This window comes from Ambystoma mexicanum, chromosome 4q, assembly GCF_040938575.1.
Source record: "Ambystoma mexicanum isolate Mex_15411 chromosome 4q, UKY_AmexF1_1, whole genome shotgun sequence".
Lineage (NCBI taxonomy): Eukaryota > Metazoa > Chordata > Amphibia > Caudata > Ambystomatidae > Ambystoma > Ambystoma mexicanum.
The window spans coordinates 434,350,081-434,366,974 of record NC_090928.1 but is presented as its reverse complement, the minus strand read 5'-3'; the positions used below and the strand labels follow the sequence as shown (position 1 = coordinate 434,366,974).

The window sequence follows — 16,894 nt, the reverse complement described above, 5'->3', positions numbered from 1 at the left end:
GGGGCACCCAGATTTGAACTAGGGACCTCTTGATCTGCAGAGAAATGCTCTATCACTGAGCTATATCCCCATTTCTGAAATGTTCACCTTTATTTATTCAGTAATATGTACAAAGTGGAAGCAACATGCAATCACCATCAAAGCAATGCATTTTCAGCCACCAAACCCTCCTTATAAGTATAAGGGGTACAAAAGATGTCCTTTATCTGCCTTGGTAAAATACAGTGAGGTTTCCATTGCAAGGATTCATACATTTCGTATCACATGTAGATCTTGGAACATGGAAAAAAAAATCTTTTGTTAAATGCACAAATTCTGCAAAATGTAACTGCTTCTCTACTGCAGTTTGTTGATGTTGTGCTAAGAGCATAGTTAAACCCAATTGTTCATTGTTTTGTATATGAAATGATGATATATCCTATTGTTTCTTACAGTGCATTGGGTTGAAAAACATTTTAACAGGATCTATTGAAGAGGGTATATGGTTATGAAACAGGGACTTCTTGAACTACAGTCCTACGCTCTACCACTGACATAAACCCTTCAATGTTGAAAACTGCACTTTTATAAAAAGGTGATAGAGTGGGTGACTTTATGGAACTTGTAGAACTAATGATATCAGTTCACTTCTGGTCATCTGTACAAATTAATACATTTCATTAAGGGCATATTATTGGTTTCCACCACAGTTTTATAACATTCATATGAGCTTCCAATGGACTATTTCAAACTAATCATATCACCAGTAGAACTTGGGTGAATGTAAAACACAGCTTGTATCATACGAAGAAATCCTAAACAGCTTAATGGTGTTTACCCTATGTTTCAGGTGATGATCAGGAGTATTTCAAATGTAGAAATGTGTTGCTCATTACATAAAATGCTAAGATTGTAAATGATTACTTCAATTTATTTAATTAAAAAAATATTTCTACAGGTAAAACAGCTGGACAAGGGGGCATCCAGATTTGAACTAGGGACCTTTTGATCTGCAGTGAAATGCACTACCCCTGAGCTATACCGCCATTTCTGAAATGTTCACCTTTATTTATTCAGTAATATGTACAAAGTGGAAGCAACATGCAATCAACATCAAAGCAATGCATTTTCAGCCACCAAACCCTCCTTATAAGTATAAGGGGTACAAAAGATGTCCTTTATCTGTCTTGGTAAAATACAGTGAGGTTTCCATTGCAAGAATTCATACATTTCGTATCACATGTAGATCTTGGAACATGGAAAAAAAACTTTTGTCAAATGCACAAATTCTGCAAAACGTAACTACTTCTCTACTGCAGTTTGTTGATTTTGTGCTAAGAGCATAGTTAAACCCAATTGTTCATTGTTTTTTATATGAAATGATATATCCTATTGTTTCTTACAGTGCATTGGGTTGAAAAACATTTTAACAGGATCTATTGACGAAGGTATATGGTTATGAAACAGGGACTTCTTGAACTGCACTCCTACGCTCTACCACTGAGTTAAACCCTTGAATGCTGAAAACTGCCCTTTTTTAAAAAGGTGATAGAGTGGGTGACTGCATGGAACTTGTAGAACTAATGACATCAGTGCACTTCTGGTCATCTGTACAAATTAATACATTTCATTAAGGGCATATTATTGGTTTCCACCACAGTTTTATAACATTCATATGAGCTTCCAATGGACTATTTCAAACTGATAATATCACCAGTAGAACTTGGGTGAATGTAAAACACAGCTTGTATCATATGAAGGAATCCTAAACAGTTTCATGGTGTTTACCCTATGTTTCAGGAGTATTTCAAATGGAGAAATGTGTTGCTCATTACATCAAATGCTAAGAGTGTAAATGTTTTTTTTCTACAGGTAAAACAGTTGAACAAGAGGGCACCCAGATTTCAACTAGGGACCTCTTGAACTGCAGTCAAATGCTCTACCACTGAGCTATACCCCCAATTTTGAGAAGTTCATCTGTATTAATTCAGTAATATGTACAAAGTGCAAACAACATGCAATCACCATCAAAGCAATGCATTTTCAGCCACCAAACCCTCCTTATAAGTATATGGGGTGCGATGGATGTCCTTTATCTGCCTTGGTAAAATACAGTGAGGTTTCCATTGCAAGAATTCATACATTTCGTATCACATGTAGATCTTGGAACATGGAAAAAAATCTTTTGTCAAATGCACAAATTCTGCAAAATGTAACTGCTTCTCTACTGCAGTTTGTGTCAAGCTGATTGGCCCGAGAGGACCGCGTACCTGTAGTCTTGGTGGTTGGTCTCGCAGAGGTCGCCAGTCTGGAGTCCAGGAACTGATGAGATAGCGGCACGAGGAATCAGCCTCTCCACCACCCAAATGAGGAACTGGGTGAAGGATGGACCAACCCCCAATGTCACAAAGGCACTCTCCCAGGTAAGCGTGACAAGAGGATGTAGGCTCAGATGGAGGGAACCATAGTCCAGGTAGAGCTTGTTGTCCAGACCATGAATCTTCCAAGAACCTCAGTGCAGCGACAGTTGATAGATAGACCAGTGTAGCAGAAAGGTATTCGTAGTAGGCAAAGGAGCTTGGCTGGTGCAGATAGTTCCAATGGTACACAGGATGAGATTCGGAGTCAGGCAAGACAGGAAAGAGTGAGGACAGTTGGAACTAGTTGTCTGGCCAATTAGAGAACTGTAGGAACGTGCCCAAGATGGAACAGGGGAATGCAGGCTAGTGTGGGATAAGTCCCCTCTACACAATGATGACTCAGGACAGAACTCCGGAATGGGCTGAGGGAAGACTGACCCAGGGCAAAACCTAGGTAGTAGCTGGAGGCTGGCTGGCCCAGGGCCGAACCCAGGTGAGGATTGAAGGCAGGCAGGCCCAGGACAGGACCCGGATAAGAACTGGAGTCAGGCTGGCCCAGGGCAGGCCACAGGTAAGGACTGGAGGCAGGCAGGCCCAGGACAGGCCACAGGTAAGGCCGGAGGCAGGCAGGCCCAGGACAGGCCACAGGTAAGGCTGGAGGCAGGCAGGCCCAGGACAGGCCACAGGTAAGGCTGGAGGCAGGTAGGCCCAGGACAGGCCACAGGTAAGGCTGGAGGCAGGTAGGCCCAGGACAGGCCACAGGTAAGGCTGGAGGCAGGTAGGCCCAGGACAGGCCACAGGTAAGGCTGGAGGCAGGTAGGCCCAGGACAGGCCACAGGTAAGGCTGGAGGCAGGTAGGCCCAGGACAGGCCACAGGTAAGGCTGGAGGCAGGTAGGCCCAGGACAGGCCACAGGTAAGGCTGGAGGCAGGTAGGCCCAGGACAGGCCACAGGTAAGGCTGGGCAGGAACAACGAGGAAAGCGAAGCAAACCGCGTAGAGACGCGGGCAGCTTTGACTAGCGGCCTCTTTTATGGGCCGCCGGCGCCCGAGAGGCCTGGAACGCAAACCGTTCCGTTTCCGGGCGCCGGCGAACCCAGAACGAGGCTTGGAAGGCAAGCCCCCACGGCGCATGCGCGGAACCGAGAGAGAGGACCTCCGCGCATGCGCCGAAGGCCGCCGGCCCTGTAATCCGTTGCTCCCCTCCCGGCGAGTCCCCAGACGCGAACGCGCGGGTAGACTCGCCAGGAGGAAATGGGAGCGGCAGACCCCAGTCTCCCGCGTGACATGACACTATGCCCCCTCCCAGGAAGACCCGGGGCCCCAGGCTTCCAGGGAAACCGTACGTAGAACTCACGTATCAGCCGGGGAGCATGCACGTGCTGGCGCGGTTCCCAGGTACGATCACAGGCCGGGTACCCCTTCCAGTCAACCAAATAGTGGAGCACCCCTCTACGGTACCGGGCATCACAGATCTCGTGTACCTCAAACTCAGGGCCCCCCTGTACCAAAACAGAGGCCGGACGAGGAGAGGTGCGGCCATAATCATCGACCACATAGGGTTTTAACAGGGACACGTGAAAAACGGGATGTACACGCCAGGAAGAGGGTAGGTGAAGACGGAAGGCTACAGAGGACAACCGTTTGGTGATAACAAAGGGTCCCAAATATCGAGGGGCCAGTTTGACGGGCAGATTGCGGAGAGGCAGGTTCTTTGAGGACAACCACACCTTGTCGCCCTCCTGGAAATTAGGTTCTGCACTCCTCTTCCTGTCTGCCTGTCTCTTCATCCGATCCTTGGCTTCACTTAAGATCTTGTGTGCAAGTTCTTGCTGTTCCCGGATGTGTAAGACCAGACCATCAGCAGAGGGAACAGTACTAGACGGAACTGGTTGAAAAGGCATTAACCGAGGATGTAGACCAGTGGAACAGAAGAATGGGCTGACTCCAATGGAGGCATGAACAGTGTTGTTGTAGGATACTTCGGCCAGATCTAGCCCACCTTTCCAATTAGACTGTGTGGCATTGGCAAAACAGCGGAGGTACCCCTCCAAAGTCTGATTGGTCCTTTCGGTTAGCCCATTTGTCTGTGGGTGATAGCCTGAGCTTAGAGCTCTATGTATTCCCAGATGACCACACACCTGTCTCCAAAATGATGAAAGAAACTGGGTACCTCTATCCGATATGATTTTCTCCGGTAGGCCGTGCAACCGGTAGATGTAGTGCAGAAACGCTGAAGCCATTTGAGTAGCTGTAGGGATTTTCCGGAATGGGATGAAATGGGCCAGTTTGGTGAAGCTGTCCACAACCACCATTATACAGGTGTACCCTTCAGATGGAGGCAAATCCACAATGAAATCGGTGGCGATGGTATGCCATGGATAGGGAGCCACTTCGGTGGGCATTAACAAACCCAATGGTCGTCTTCTGGGAACCTTGCACTGGGCACATATTGGACAGCTGTCAATGTACTTCTGGACCTCGGTCGCCCAACCAGGCCACCAGAACTGTCGGGATATCAACTCTCGAGTGGCTCTGACCCCGCGATGTCCTCCTATGGGTGAATCATGGAATCCGTGTAGAATGCCCCTTCTAATGGCTCCTCTGGGTATGTAGAGTCTTCTTTGAAAAAACAACAGTCCGTCTCGTTCTGATACTAGTTGCCGACTAAGAAGGGACGTTCTTTCTGGATCCGACCGAGTGGCTTCCGCGATGGACTTAAGGTGAGAGGACAAGGCCAGCAGAAAATGGCGAGGAGAAATCAGTGGCTGTTCTGGACAGGGCGTCCCATCTACGTTTTCCAGGGACCTGGAAAGCGCATCCGCTTTCGTATTGGAGGTTCCCGGGATATAAGTAACATGGAACTCAAACGGAGAGAAGAAGAAGGCCCACCGGGCTTGACGAGGAGTCCGACATTGCAGAGAGCGGAGATATTGCAGATTGCGATGGTCTGTCCGCACCTCCACAGAAAAGCGTGCTCCGAGGAGAAAATGTCTCCATTCCTCGAATGCGGTCTTGATGGCTAACAGTTCCCTTTCAATCACCGCGTAGTTTCGTTCGCTGGGACTCAACTTGCGAGAATAATAGGCTACTGGATGTTCTACCAACGTGATAGGATCTTTCTGAAGAAGGACTGCCCCTACAGCAAAGCTGGAAGCATCGGCCTCCACTATGTAAGGCAACTCTTCCTGGGGATGGCGCAGGATCGGGGCAGCCATAAAGGCCGACTTCAATACGTCGAAAGCCCGGGAAGCCACGAGATCCCATTCGAACGTGATCTTGCTGCTGGTTAGCCTGGTGAGGGGCGCCGAGATCTGTGAGAACTGTGGGATAAAGCGCCTGTAAAAGTTTGCGAATCCCAGGAAGCGTTGGAGAGCCTTGATATCGTGTGGATGTCTCCATTCTTGTATGGCTCGCACCTTCTTGGGATCCATCCCAATGCCTTCTTGATTGATAACAAATCCCAAGAAATCAATGCTGGGTTGGTGAAAGCTACATTTCTCCGCTTTGGCGAACAGGTTATTGACGGACAGCCGATGAAGGACCTCACGAACATGTTCCACATGCTCGTCTAAGGATTTAGAGAATATCAATATGTCGTCCAGATAAACCCAAACGGATAACCCTAACAGGTCACCAAAGATGTAGTCCATGAATCGTTGAAAAACAGCGGGAGCATTACATAGGCCGAAAGGCATAACCCTGTATTCAAAATGCCCAAAAGATGTCTTGAAAGCTGTCTTCCACTCGTCCCCACTCCTGATGCGCACCAAATGATAAGCTCCGCGGAGGTCCAATTTGGAGAAGATTCGCGCAGTATGCAGGGTTTCAAGGATGCTGCGAATTAAGGGTAAAGGATACCGGTCCTTGGCTGTTATGTCATTCAACTGCCGGTAGTCGACACAGGGTCTCAATGTACCTTCTTTTTTCTTTACAAAAAACAGGGGGAATCCTGCAGGCGATTTCGATGGCACAATGTACCCCTTTTCTAGACTCTCCGACAAATACTCCTGAAGAACTAGCTTCTCGTCACGTGTCAAAGCATATAGTTTCCCATGGGGAATAACGTGGTCCGGTAGCAGGTCAATGGAGCAATCAAAAGAACGGTGTGGAGGAAGGGGTATGTTGCCAGGTTCAGAAAACACATGTTTGAATTCGGAATATTCCTGTGGGACCAGAGACGTGGAACATAGATGAACCCCATTGCTGTCCGTTATTAGAGAAGTCGAGACGGTCCTGGTGGGAACGGGTAGCTTGCATTCTTGAGCACACCGTTCGGATGAAAAGGTCAAGGTCTGGGTTCTCCAGTCTATCAAAGGATTGTGGTGTTGCAACCAAGGTAATCCCAAAACCATCTTGTAGTTCGGTGACTTGATAACATCAAAGGCTAGTTCCTCGTAATGATCAGCAATCAGAAGGGCCAGTCCAACTGTGAACTGACTAACGGGTCCAGAAGACAAGGGAGTACCATCAATAAGCTCCACCGACAGAGGCGTGTGTCTGGAAACGAGTGGTATCTTATGTCTGGTGACGAACGTTTCGTCGATGTAATTGCCGGAAGCCCCACAGTCCAGTAGACCGGATACTTCCAGGTTCTTGTCTGGTAGTTTAATTCGGACCTTCAGGGTCTGTAGTACCGCTGGTTGCATGGGCAGACGTATAGAACAAATAACAGAAGGGTCTGAGGAAGGAATGGGACCTGTCGTTGCCCTTCCTGTATACGACAGGTCTCCTAGTTTCCCGACTTCTTCTTCTGCGGACGCAAAGGACACGTACCCAAATAATGTCCAGCTGCTCCACAGTAAAGACACAAACGCAAAGACCTCCTTCGTTTCTTCTCTTCTTCCGTCAAAGGTCCCCTCATGGCTCCTACTTGCATGGGCTCAGGTCCGGACTCGGTCGACCCAAACGAACCAGCAGGTGTGTTGGTTGTCCGGGGACCGCTTCTGTCAAGCCGACGTCTCTCAGCCTTTCGTTCGGCTAGCCTTTGGTCAATACGGAGTACTTGATCGATCAAGAGTTGAAGGCTCTCTGGTTCAGGGATGTGAAGTAACTCATCCTTGTACTCCTCTCTCAGGCCTCGACGAAACAGTGTCTTCTGTGTAATTTCGGGCCACTGGGAGTCAGTAGCCAAAAGTCGGAAACGGCTGATGTAGGTGATGACGTCATTGCTTCCCTGTTTGTAGTCCATCAATTGATTCTGTGCAACGGAGGCCAGGTTCGGCGTCTGAAATACCTCAAGAAAGGCCTTTTCAAAGGCAGCAAAGTCATTCAAAATAGGACTGTTCGTAACCACAAACGGAGTTGCCCAGGCTAATGCGTTCCCAGTTAGGTTCCCCAAGATGTAACCAATCTTGGCCCTATCAGTGTTGAAGTAGGTAGACCTGAAGAGAAAGTGTATTCTGCAGTGGTTACAAAACTCCGCCACCCGTCTAGGGTCTCCGTCGAATTTGATGGGTGTTGTATGAGCCAATGATCCCTCTCCTTGAGAGGTACTAGGTGCTCCTTGCGTTATCATTTGTCGTAATGTTTGATTCTCCTGACGCAGGGCGGTCATCTCGGCCCTGAGCGCTAGCAACTCGTTCCTCATGTCCTGCGATTCATCCATCTCTGAATCAGGAGGAAGGCGTCTCAATCTGTCAAGCTGATTGGCCCGAGAGGACCGCGTACCTGTAGTCTTGGTGGTTGGTCTCGCAGAGGTCGCCAGTCTGGAGTCCAGGAACTGATGAGATAGCGGCACGAGGAATCAGCCTCTCCACCACCCAAATGAGGAACTGGGTGAAGGATGGACCAACCCCCAATGTCACAAAGGCACTCTCCCAGGTAAGCGTGACAAGAGGATGTAGGCTCAGATGGAGGGAACCATAGTCCAGGTAGAGCTTGTTGTCCAGACCATGAATCTTCCAAGAACCTCAGTGCAGCGACAGTTGATAGATAGACCAGTGTAGCAGAAAGGTATTCGTAGTAGGCAAAGGAGCTTGGCTGGTGCAGATAGTTCCAATGGTACACAGGATGAGATTCGGAGTCAGGCAAGACAGGAAAGAGTGAGGACAGTTGGAACTAGTTGTCTGGCCAATTAGAGAACTGTAGGAACGTGCCCAAGATGGAACAGGGGAATGCAGGCTAGTGTGGGATAAGTCCCCTCTACACAATGATGACTCAGGACAGAACTCCGGAATGGGCTGAGGGAAGACTGACCCAGGGCAAAACCTAGGTAGTAGCTGGAGGCTGGCTGGCCCAGGGCCGAACCCAGGTGAGGATTGAAGGCAGGCAGGCCCAGGACAGGACCCGGATAAGAACTGGAGTCAGGCTGGCCCAGGGCAGGCCACAGGTAAGGACTGGAGGCAGGCAGGCCCAGGACAGGCCACAGGTAAGGCCGGAGGCAGGCAGGCCCAGGACAGGCCACAGGTAAGGCTGGAGGCAGGCAGGCCCAGGACAGGCCACAGGTAAGGCTGGAGGCAGGTAGGCCCAGGACAGGCCACAGGTAAGGCTGGAGGCAGGTAGGCCCAGGACAGGCCACAGGTAAGGCTGGAGGCAGGTAGGCCCAGGACAGGCCACAGGTAAGGCTGGAGGCAGGTAGGCCCAGGACAGGCCACAGGTAAGGCTGGAGGCAGGTAGGCCCAGGACAGGCCACAGGTAAGGCTGGAGGCAGGTAGGCCCAGGACAGGCCACAGGTAAGGCTGGAGGCAGGTAGGCCCAGGACAGGCCACAGGTAAGGCTGGGCAGGAACAACGAGGAAAGCGAAGCAAACCGCGTAGAGACGCGGGCAGCTTTGACTAGCGGCCTCTTTTATGGGCCGCCGGCGCCCGAGAGGCCTGGAACGCAAACCGTTCCGTTTCCGGGCGCCGGCGAACCCAGAACGAGGCTTGGAAGGCAAGCCCCCACGGCGCATGCGCGGAACCGAGAGAGAGGACCTCCGCGCATGCGCCGAAGGCCGCCGGCCCTGTAATCCGTTGCTCCCCTCCCGGCGAGTCCCCAGACGCGAACGCGCGGGTAGACTCGCCAGGAGGAAATGGGAGCGGCAGACCCCAGTCTCCCGCGTGACATGACAGTTTGTTGATTTTGTGCTAAGAGCATAGTTAAACCCAATTGTTCATTGTTTTGTATATGAAATGATGATATATCCTATTGTTTCTTAAAGTGCATTGGGTTGAAAAACATTTTAACAGGATCTATTGAAGTGGGTATATGGTTATGAAACAGGGACTTCTTGAAAAGCACTCCTACGCTCTACCACTGACATAAACCCTTGAATGCTGAAAATTGCCCTTTTTTAAAAAGGTGATAAAGTGGGTGACTGTATGGAACTTGTAGAACTAATAACATCAGTGCACTTCTGGTCAGCTGTACAAATTAATACATTTCATTAAGGGCATATTATTGGTTTCCACCACAGTTTTATAACATTAATATGAGCTTCCAATGGACTATTTCAAACTAATCATATCACCAGTAGAACTTGGGTGAATGTAAAACACAGCATGTATCATATGAAGAAATCCTAAACAGTTTCATGGTGTTTACCCTATGTTTCAGGAGATGATCAGGAGTATTTCAAATGTAGAAATATGTTGCTCATTACATAAAATGCTAAGATTGTAAATGTTTTCTTCAATTTATGTAATTAAAATAATATTTCTACAGGTAAAACAGTTGAACAAGGGGGCACCCAGATTTCAACTAGGGACCTCTTGATCTGCAGTCAAATGCTCTACCACTGAGCTATACCCCCAGTTCTGAAAAGTTCACCTTTATTAATTCAGTAATATGTACAAAGTGGAAGCAACATGCAATCACCATCAAAGCAATGCATTTTCAGCCACCAAACCCTCCTTATAAGTATATGGGGTGTAAAGGATGTCCTTTATCTGCCTTGGTAAAATACAGTGAGGTTTCCATTGCAAGAATTCATACATTTCGTATCACATGTAGATCTTGGAACATGGAAAAAAAATCTTTTGTCAAATGCAAAAATTCTGCCAAAAGGTAACTGCTTCTCTACTGCAGTTTGTTGATTTTGTGCTAAGAGCATAATTAAACCCAATTGTTCATTGTTTTTTATATGAAATGAAGATATATCCTATTGTTTCTTACAGTGCATTGGGTTGAAAAACATTTTAACAGGATCTATTGACGAGGGTATATGGTTATGAAACAGGGACTTCTTGAACTGCACTCCTACGCTCTACCACTGAGTTAAACCCTTGAATGCTGAAAACTGCCCTTTTTTAAAAAGGTGATAGAGTGGGTGACTGTATGGAACTTGTAGAACTAATGACATCAGTGCACTTCTGGTCAGCTGTACAAATTAATACATTTCATTAAGGGCATATTATTGGTTTCCACCACAGTTTTATAACATTCATATGAGCTTCCAATGGACTATTTCAAACTGATAATATCACCAGTAGAACTTGGGTGAATGTACAACGCAGCTTGTATCATATGAAGAAATCCTAAACAGTTTCATGGTGTTTACCCTATGTTTCAGGAGTATTTCAAATGTAGAAATGTGTTCCTCATTACATCAAAAGCTAAGATTGTAAATGTTTACTTCAATTTATTTAATTAAAAAAATATTTCTACAGGAAAAACAGTTGGACAAGGGGGCACCCAGATTTGAACTAGGGACCTTTTGATCTGTAGTGAAATGCTCTACCCCTGAGCTATACCCCCATTTCTGAAATGTTCACCTTTATTTATTCAGTAATATGTACAAAGTGGAAGCAACATGCAATCACCATCAAAGCAATGCATTTTCAGCCACCAAACCTTCCTTATAAGTATATGGGGTGCGAAGGATGTCCTTTATCTGCCTTGGTAAAATACAGTGAGGTTTCCATTGCAAGAATTCATACATTTCGTATCACATGTAGATCTTGGAACATGGAAAAAAAATCTTTTGTCAAATGCACAAATTCTGCAAAATGTAACTGCTTCTCTACTGCAGTTTGTTGATGTTGTGCTAAGAGCATAGTTAAACCCAATTGTTCATTGTTTTGTATATGAAATGATGATATATCCTATTGTTTCTTACAGTGCATTGGGTTGAAAAACATTTTAACAGGATCTATTGAAGAGGGTATATGGTTATGAAACAGGGACTTCTTGAACTACACTCCTACGCTCTACTACTGACATAAACCATTCAATGTTGAAAACTGGCCTTTTTTAAAAAGGTGATAGCGTGGGTGACTGTATGGAACTTGTAGAACTAATGACATCAGTGCACTTCTGGTCATCTGTACAAATTAATACATTTCATTAAGGGCATATTATTGGTTTCCACCACAGTTTTATAACATTCACATGAGCTTCCAATGGACTAGTTCAAACTGATCATATCACCAGTAGAACTTGGGTGAATGTAAAGCACAGCTTATATCATATGAAGAAATCCTAAACATCTTAATGGTGTCTACCCTATGTTTCAGGTGATGATCAGGAGTATTTCAAATGTAGAAATGTGTTGCTCATTACATAAAATGCTAAGATTGTAAATGTTTACTTCAATTTATTTAATTAAAAAAATATTTCTACAGGTAAAATAGTTGGATAAGGGGGCACCCAGAATTGAACTAGTGACCTCTTGATCTGCAGTGAAATGCTCTACCCCTGAGCTATAACCCCATTTCTGAAATGTTCAACTTTACTTATTCAGTAATATGTACAAAGTGGAAGCAACATGCAATCACCATCAAAGCAATGCATTTTCAGCCACCAAACCCTCCTTATTAGTATAAGGGGTACAAAAGATGTCCTTTATCTGCCTTGGTAAAATACAGTGAGGTTTCCATTGCAAGAATTCATACATTTCGTATCACATGTAGATCTTGGAACATGGAAAAAAAAACTTTCGTCAAATGCACAAATTCTGCAAAACGTAACTGCTTCTCTACTGCAGTTTGTTGATTTTCTGCTAAGAGCATAGTTAAACCCAATTGTTCATTGTTTTTATATGAAATGATGATATATCCTTTTGTTTCTTACAGTACATTGGGTTGAAAAACATTTTAACAGGATCTAGTGACGAGGGTGTATGGTTATGAAACAGGGATTTCTTGAACTGCACTCCTATGCTCTACCACTGAGTTAAACCCTTGAATGCTGAAAACTGCCCTTTTTTTAAAATGGTGATAGAGTGGGTGACTGTATGGAACTTGTAAAACTAATGACATCAGTGCACTTCTGGTCAGCTGTACAAATTAATACATTTCATTAAGGGCATATTATTGGTTTCCACCACAGTTTTATTACATTCATATGAGCTTCCAATGGACTATTACCAACTGATAATATCACCAGTAGAACTTGGATGAATGTAAAACACAGCTTGTATCATATGAAGAAATCCTAAACAGTTTCATGGTGTTTACCCTATGTTTCAGGAGATGATCAGGAGTATTTCAAATGTAGAAATGTGTTGCTCATTACATAAAATGCTAAGATTGTAAATGTTTTCTTCAATTTATTTAAAAAATATTTCTACAGGTAAAACAGCTGAACAAGGGGGCACCCAGATTTGAACTAGGGACCTCTTGATCTGCAGAGAAATGCTCTATCACTGAGCTTTATCCCCATTTCTGAAATGTTCACCTTTATTTATTCAGTAATATGTACAAAGTGGAAGCAACATGCAATCACCATCAAAGCAATGCATTTTCAGCCACCAAACCCTCCTTATAAGTATAAGGGGTACAAAAGATGTCCTTTATCTGCCTTGGTAAAATACAGTGAGGTTTCCATTGCAAGGATTCATACATTTCGTATCACATGTAGATCTTGGAACATGGAAAAAAAAATCTTTTGTTAAATGCACAAATTCTGCAAAATGTAACTGCTTCTCTACTGCAGTTTGTTGATGTTGTGCTAAGAGCATAGTTAAACCCAATTGTTCATTGTTTTGTATATGAAATGATGATATATCCTATTGTTTCTTACAGTGCATTGGGTTGAAAAACATTTTAACAGGATCTATTGAAGAGGGTATATGGTTATGAAACAGGGACTTCTTGAACTGCACTCCTACGCTCTACCACTGAGTTAAACCCTTGAATGCTGAAAACTGCCCTTTTTTAAAAAGGTGATAGAGTGGGTGACTGTATGGAACTTGTAGAACTAATAAAATCAGTGCACTTCTGGTCAGCTGTACAAATTAATACATTTCATTAAGGGCATATTATTGGTTTCCACCACAGTTTTATAACATTCATATGAGCTTCCAATGGACTATTTCAAACTGATAATATCACCAGTAGAACTTGGGTGAATGTAAAACACAGCTTGTATCATATGAAGGAATCCTAAACAGTTTCATGGTGTTTACCCTATGTTTCAGGAGTATTTCAAATGGAGAAATGTGTTGCTCATTACATCAAATGCTAAGAGTGTAAATGTTTTTTTTCTACAGGTAAAACAGTTGAACAAGAGGGCACCCAGATTTCAACTAGGGACCTCTTGAACTGCAGTCAAATGCTCTACCACTGAGCTATACCCCCAATTTTGAGAAGTTCACCTTTATTAATTCAGTAATATGTACAAAGTGCAAACAACATGCAATCACCATCAAAGCAATGCATTTTCAGCCACCAAACCCTCCTTATAAGTATATGGGGTGCGATGGATGTCCTTTATCTGCCTTGGTAAAATACAGTGAGGTTTCCATTGCAAGAATTCATACATTTCGTATCACATGTAGATCTTGGAACATGGAAAAAAATCTTTTGTCAAATGCACAAATTCTGCAAAATGTAACTGCTTCTCTACTGCAGTTTGTTGATTTTGTGCTAAGAGCATAGTTAAACCCAATTGTTCATTGTTTTGTATATGAAATGATGATATATCCTATTGTTTCTTAAAGTGCATTGGGTTGAAAAACATTTTAACAGGATCTATTGAAGTGGGTATATGGTTATGAAACAGGGACTTCTTGAAAAGCACTCCTACGCTCTACCACTGACATAAACCCTTGAATGCTGAAAATTGCCCTTTTTTAAAAAGGTGATAAAGTGGGTGACTGTATGGAACTTGTAGAACTAATAACATCAGTGCACTTCTGGTCAGCTGTACAAATTAATACATTTCATTAAGGGCATCTTATTGGTTTCCACCACAGTTTTATAACATTAATATGAGCTTCCAATGGACTATTTCAAACTAATCATATCACCAGTAGAACTTGGGTGAATGTAAAACACAGCATGTATCATATGAAGAAATCCTAAACAGTTTCATGGTGTTTACCCTATGTTTCAGGAGATGATCAGGAGTATTTCAAATGTAGAAATATGTTGCTCATTACATAAAATGCTAAGATTGTAAATGTTTTCTTCAATTTATGTAATTAAAATAATATTTCTACAGGTAAAACAGTTGAACAAGGGGGCACCCAGATTTCAACTAGGGACCTCTTGATCTGCAGTCAAATGCTCTACCACTGAGCTATACCCCCAGTTCTGAAAAGTTCACCTTTATTAATTCAGTAATATGTACAAAGTGGAAGCAACATGCAATCACCATCAAAGCAATGCATTTTCAGCCACCAAACCCTCCTTATAAGTATATGGGGTGTAAAGGATGTCCTTTATCTGCCTTGGTAAAATACAGTGAGGTTTCCATTGCAAGAATTCATACATTTCGTATCACATGTAGATCTTGGAACATGGAAAAAAAATCTTTTGTCAAATGCAAAAATTCTGCCAAAAGGTAACTGCTTCTCTACTGCAGTTTGTTGATTTTGTGCTAAGAGCATAATTAAACCCAATTGTTCATTGTTTTTTATATGAAATGAAGATATATCCTATTGTTTCTTACAGTGCATTGGGTTGAAAAACATTTTAACAGGATCTATTGACGAGGGTATATGGTTATGAAACAGGGACTTCTTGAACTGCACTCCTACGCTCTACCACTGAGTTAAACCCTTGAATGCTGAAAACTGCCCTTTTTTAAAAAGGTGATAGAGTGGGTGACTGTATGGAACTTGTAGAACTAATGACATCAGTGCACTTCTGGTCAGCTGTACAAATTAATACATTTCATTAAGGGCATATTATTGGTTTCCACCACAGTTTTATAACATTCATATGAGCTTCCAATGGACTATTTCAAACTGATAATATCACCAGTAGAACTTGGGTGAATGTACAACGCAGCTTGTATCATATGAAGAAATCCTAAACAGTTTCATGGTGTTTACCCTATGTTTCAGGAGTATTTCAAATGTAGAAATGTGTTCCTCATTACATCAAAAGCTAAGATTGTAAATGTTTACTTCAATTTATTTAATTAAAAAAATATTTCTACAGGAAAAACAGTTGGACAAGGGGGCACCCAGATTTGAACTAGGGACCTTTTGATCTGTAGTGAAATGCTCTACCCCTGAGCTATACCCCCATTTCTGAAATGTTCACCTTTATTTATTCAGTAATATGTACAAAGTGGAAGCAACATGCAATCACCATCAAAGCAATGCATTTTCAGCCACCAAACCTTCCTTATAAGTATATGGGGTGCGAAGGATGTCCTTTATCTGCCTTGGTAAAATACAGTGAGGTTTCCATTGCAAGAATTCATACATTTCGTATCACATGTAGATCTTGGAACATGGAAAAAAAATCTTTTGTCAAATGCACAAATTCTGCAAAATGTAACTGCTTCTCTACTGCAGTTTGTTGATGTTGTGCTAAGAGCATAGTTAAACCCAATTGTTCATTGTTTTGTATATGAAATGATGATATATCCTATTGTTTCTTACAGTGCATTGGGTTGAAAAACATTTTAACAGGATCTATTGAAGAGGGTATATGGTTATGAAACAGGGACTTCTTGAACTACAGTCCTACGCTCTACCACTGACATAAACCCTTCAATGTTGAAAACTGCACTTTTATAAAAAGGTGATAGAGTGGGTGACTTTATGGAACTTGTAGAACTAATGATATCAGTTCACTTCTGGTCATCTGTACAAATTAATACATTTCATTAAGGGCATATTATTGGTTTCCACCACAGTTTTATAACATTCATATGAGCTTCCAATGGACTATTTCAAACTAATCATATCACCAGTAGAACTTGGGTGAATGTAAAACACAGCTTGTATCATACGAAGAAATCCTAAACAGCTTAATGGTGTTTACCCTATGTTTCAGGTGATGATCAGGAGTATTTCAAATGTAGAAATGTGTTGCTCATTACATAAAATGCTAAGATTGTAAATGATTACTTCAATTTATTTAATTAAATAAATATTTCTACAGGTAAAACAGCTGGACAAGGGGGCATCCAGATTTGAACTAGGGACCTTTTGATCTGCAGTGAAATGCACTACCCCTGAGCTATACCGCCATTTCTGAAATGTTCACCTTTATTTATTCAGTAATATGTACAAAGTGGAAGCAACATGCAATCAACATCAAAGCAATGCATTTTCAGCCACCAAACCCTCCTTATAAGTATAAGGGGTACAAAAGATGTCCTTTATCTGTCTTGGTAAAATACAGTGAGGTTTCCATTGCAAGAATTCATACATTTCGTATCACATGTAGATCTTGGA

General features: G+C 43.4%; 4 non-coding genes across 4 annotated transcripts; all 4 read right to left on the bottom strand.

The window, feature by feature from the left end:
- Nucleotides 1-9,997: 9,997 nt before the first annotated feature.
- TRNAC-GCA (transfer RNA cysteine (anticodon GCA)) lies at nucleotides 9,998-10,069 on the bottom strand. Its single transcript has one exon. It is a non-coding gene; the product is annotated as a tRNA-Cys (tRNA).
- Nucleotides 10,070-10,941: 872 nt separating this feature from the next.
- On the bottom strand, nucleotides 10,942-11,013 carry TRNAC-ACA (transfer RNA cysteine (anticodon ACA)). Its single transcript has one exon. It is a non-coding gene; the product is annotated as a tRNA-Cys (tRNA).
- A 3,703-nt stretch (nucleotides 11,014-14,716) lies between these two features.
- On the bottom strand, nucleotides 14,717-14,788 carry TRNAC-GCA (transfer RNA cysteine (anticodon GCA)). The gene has a single exon. It is a non-coding gene; the product is annotated as a tRNA-Cys (tRNA).
- Nucleotides 14,789-15,660: 872 nt separating this feature from the next.
- TRNAC-ACA (transfer RNA cysteine (anticodon ACA)) lies at nucleotides 15,661-15,732 on the bottom strand. Its single transcript has one exon. It is a non-coding gene; the product is annotated as a tRNA-Cys (tRNA).
- Nucleotides 15,733-16,894: the final 1,162 nt, after the last annotated feature.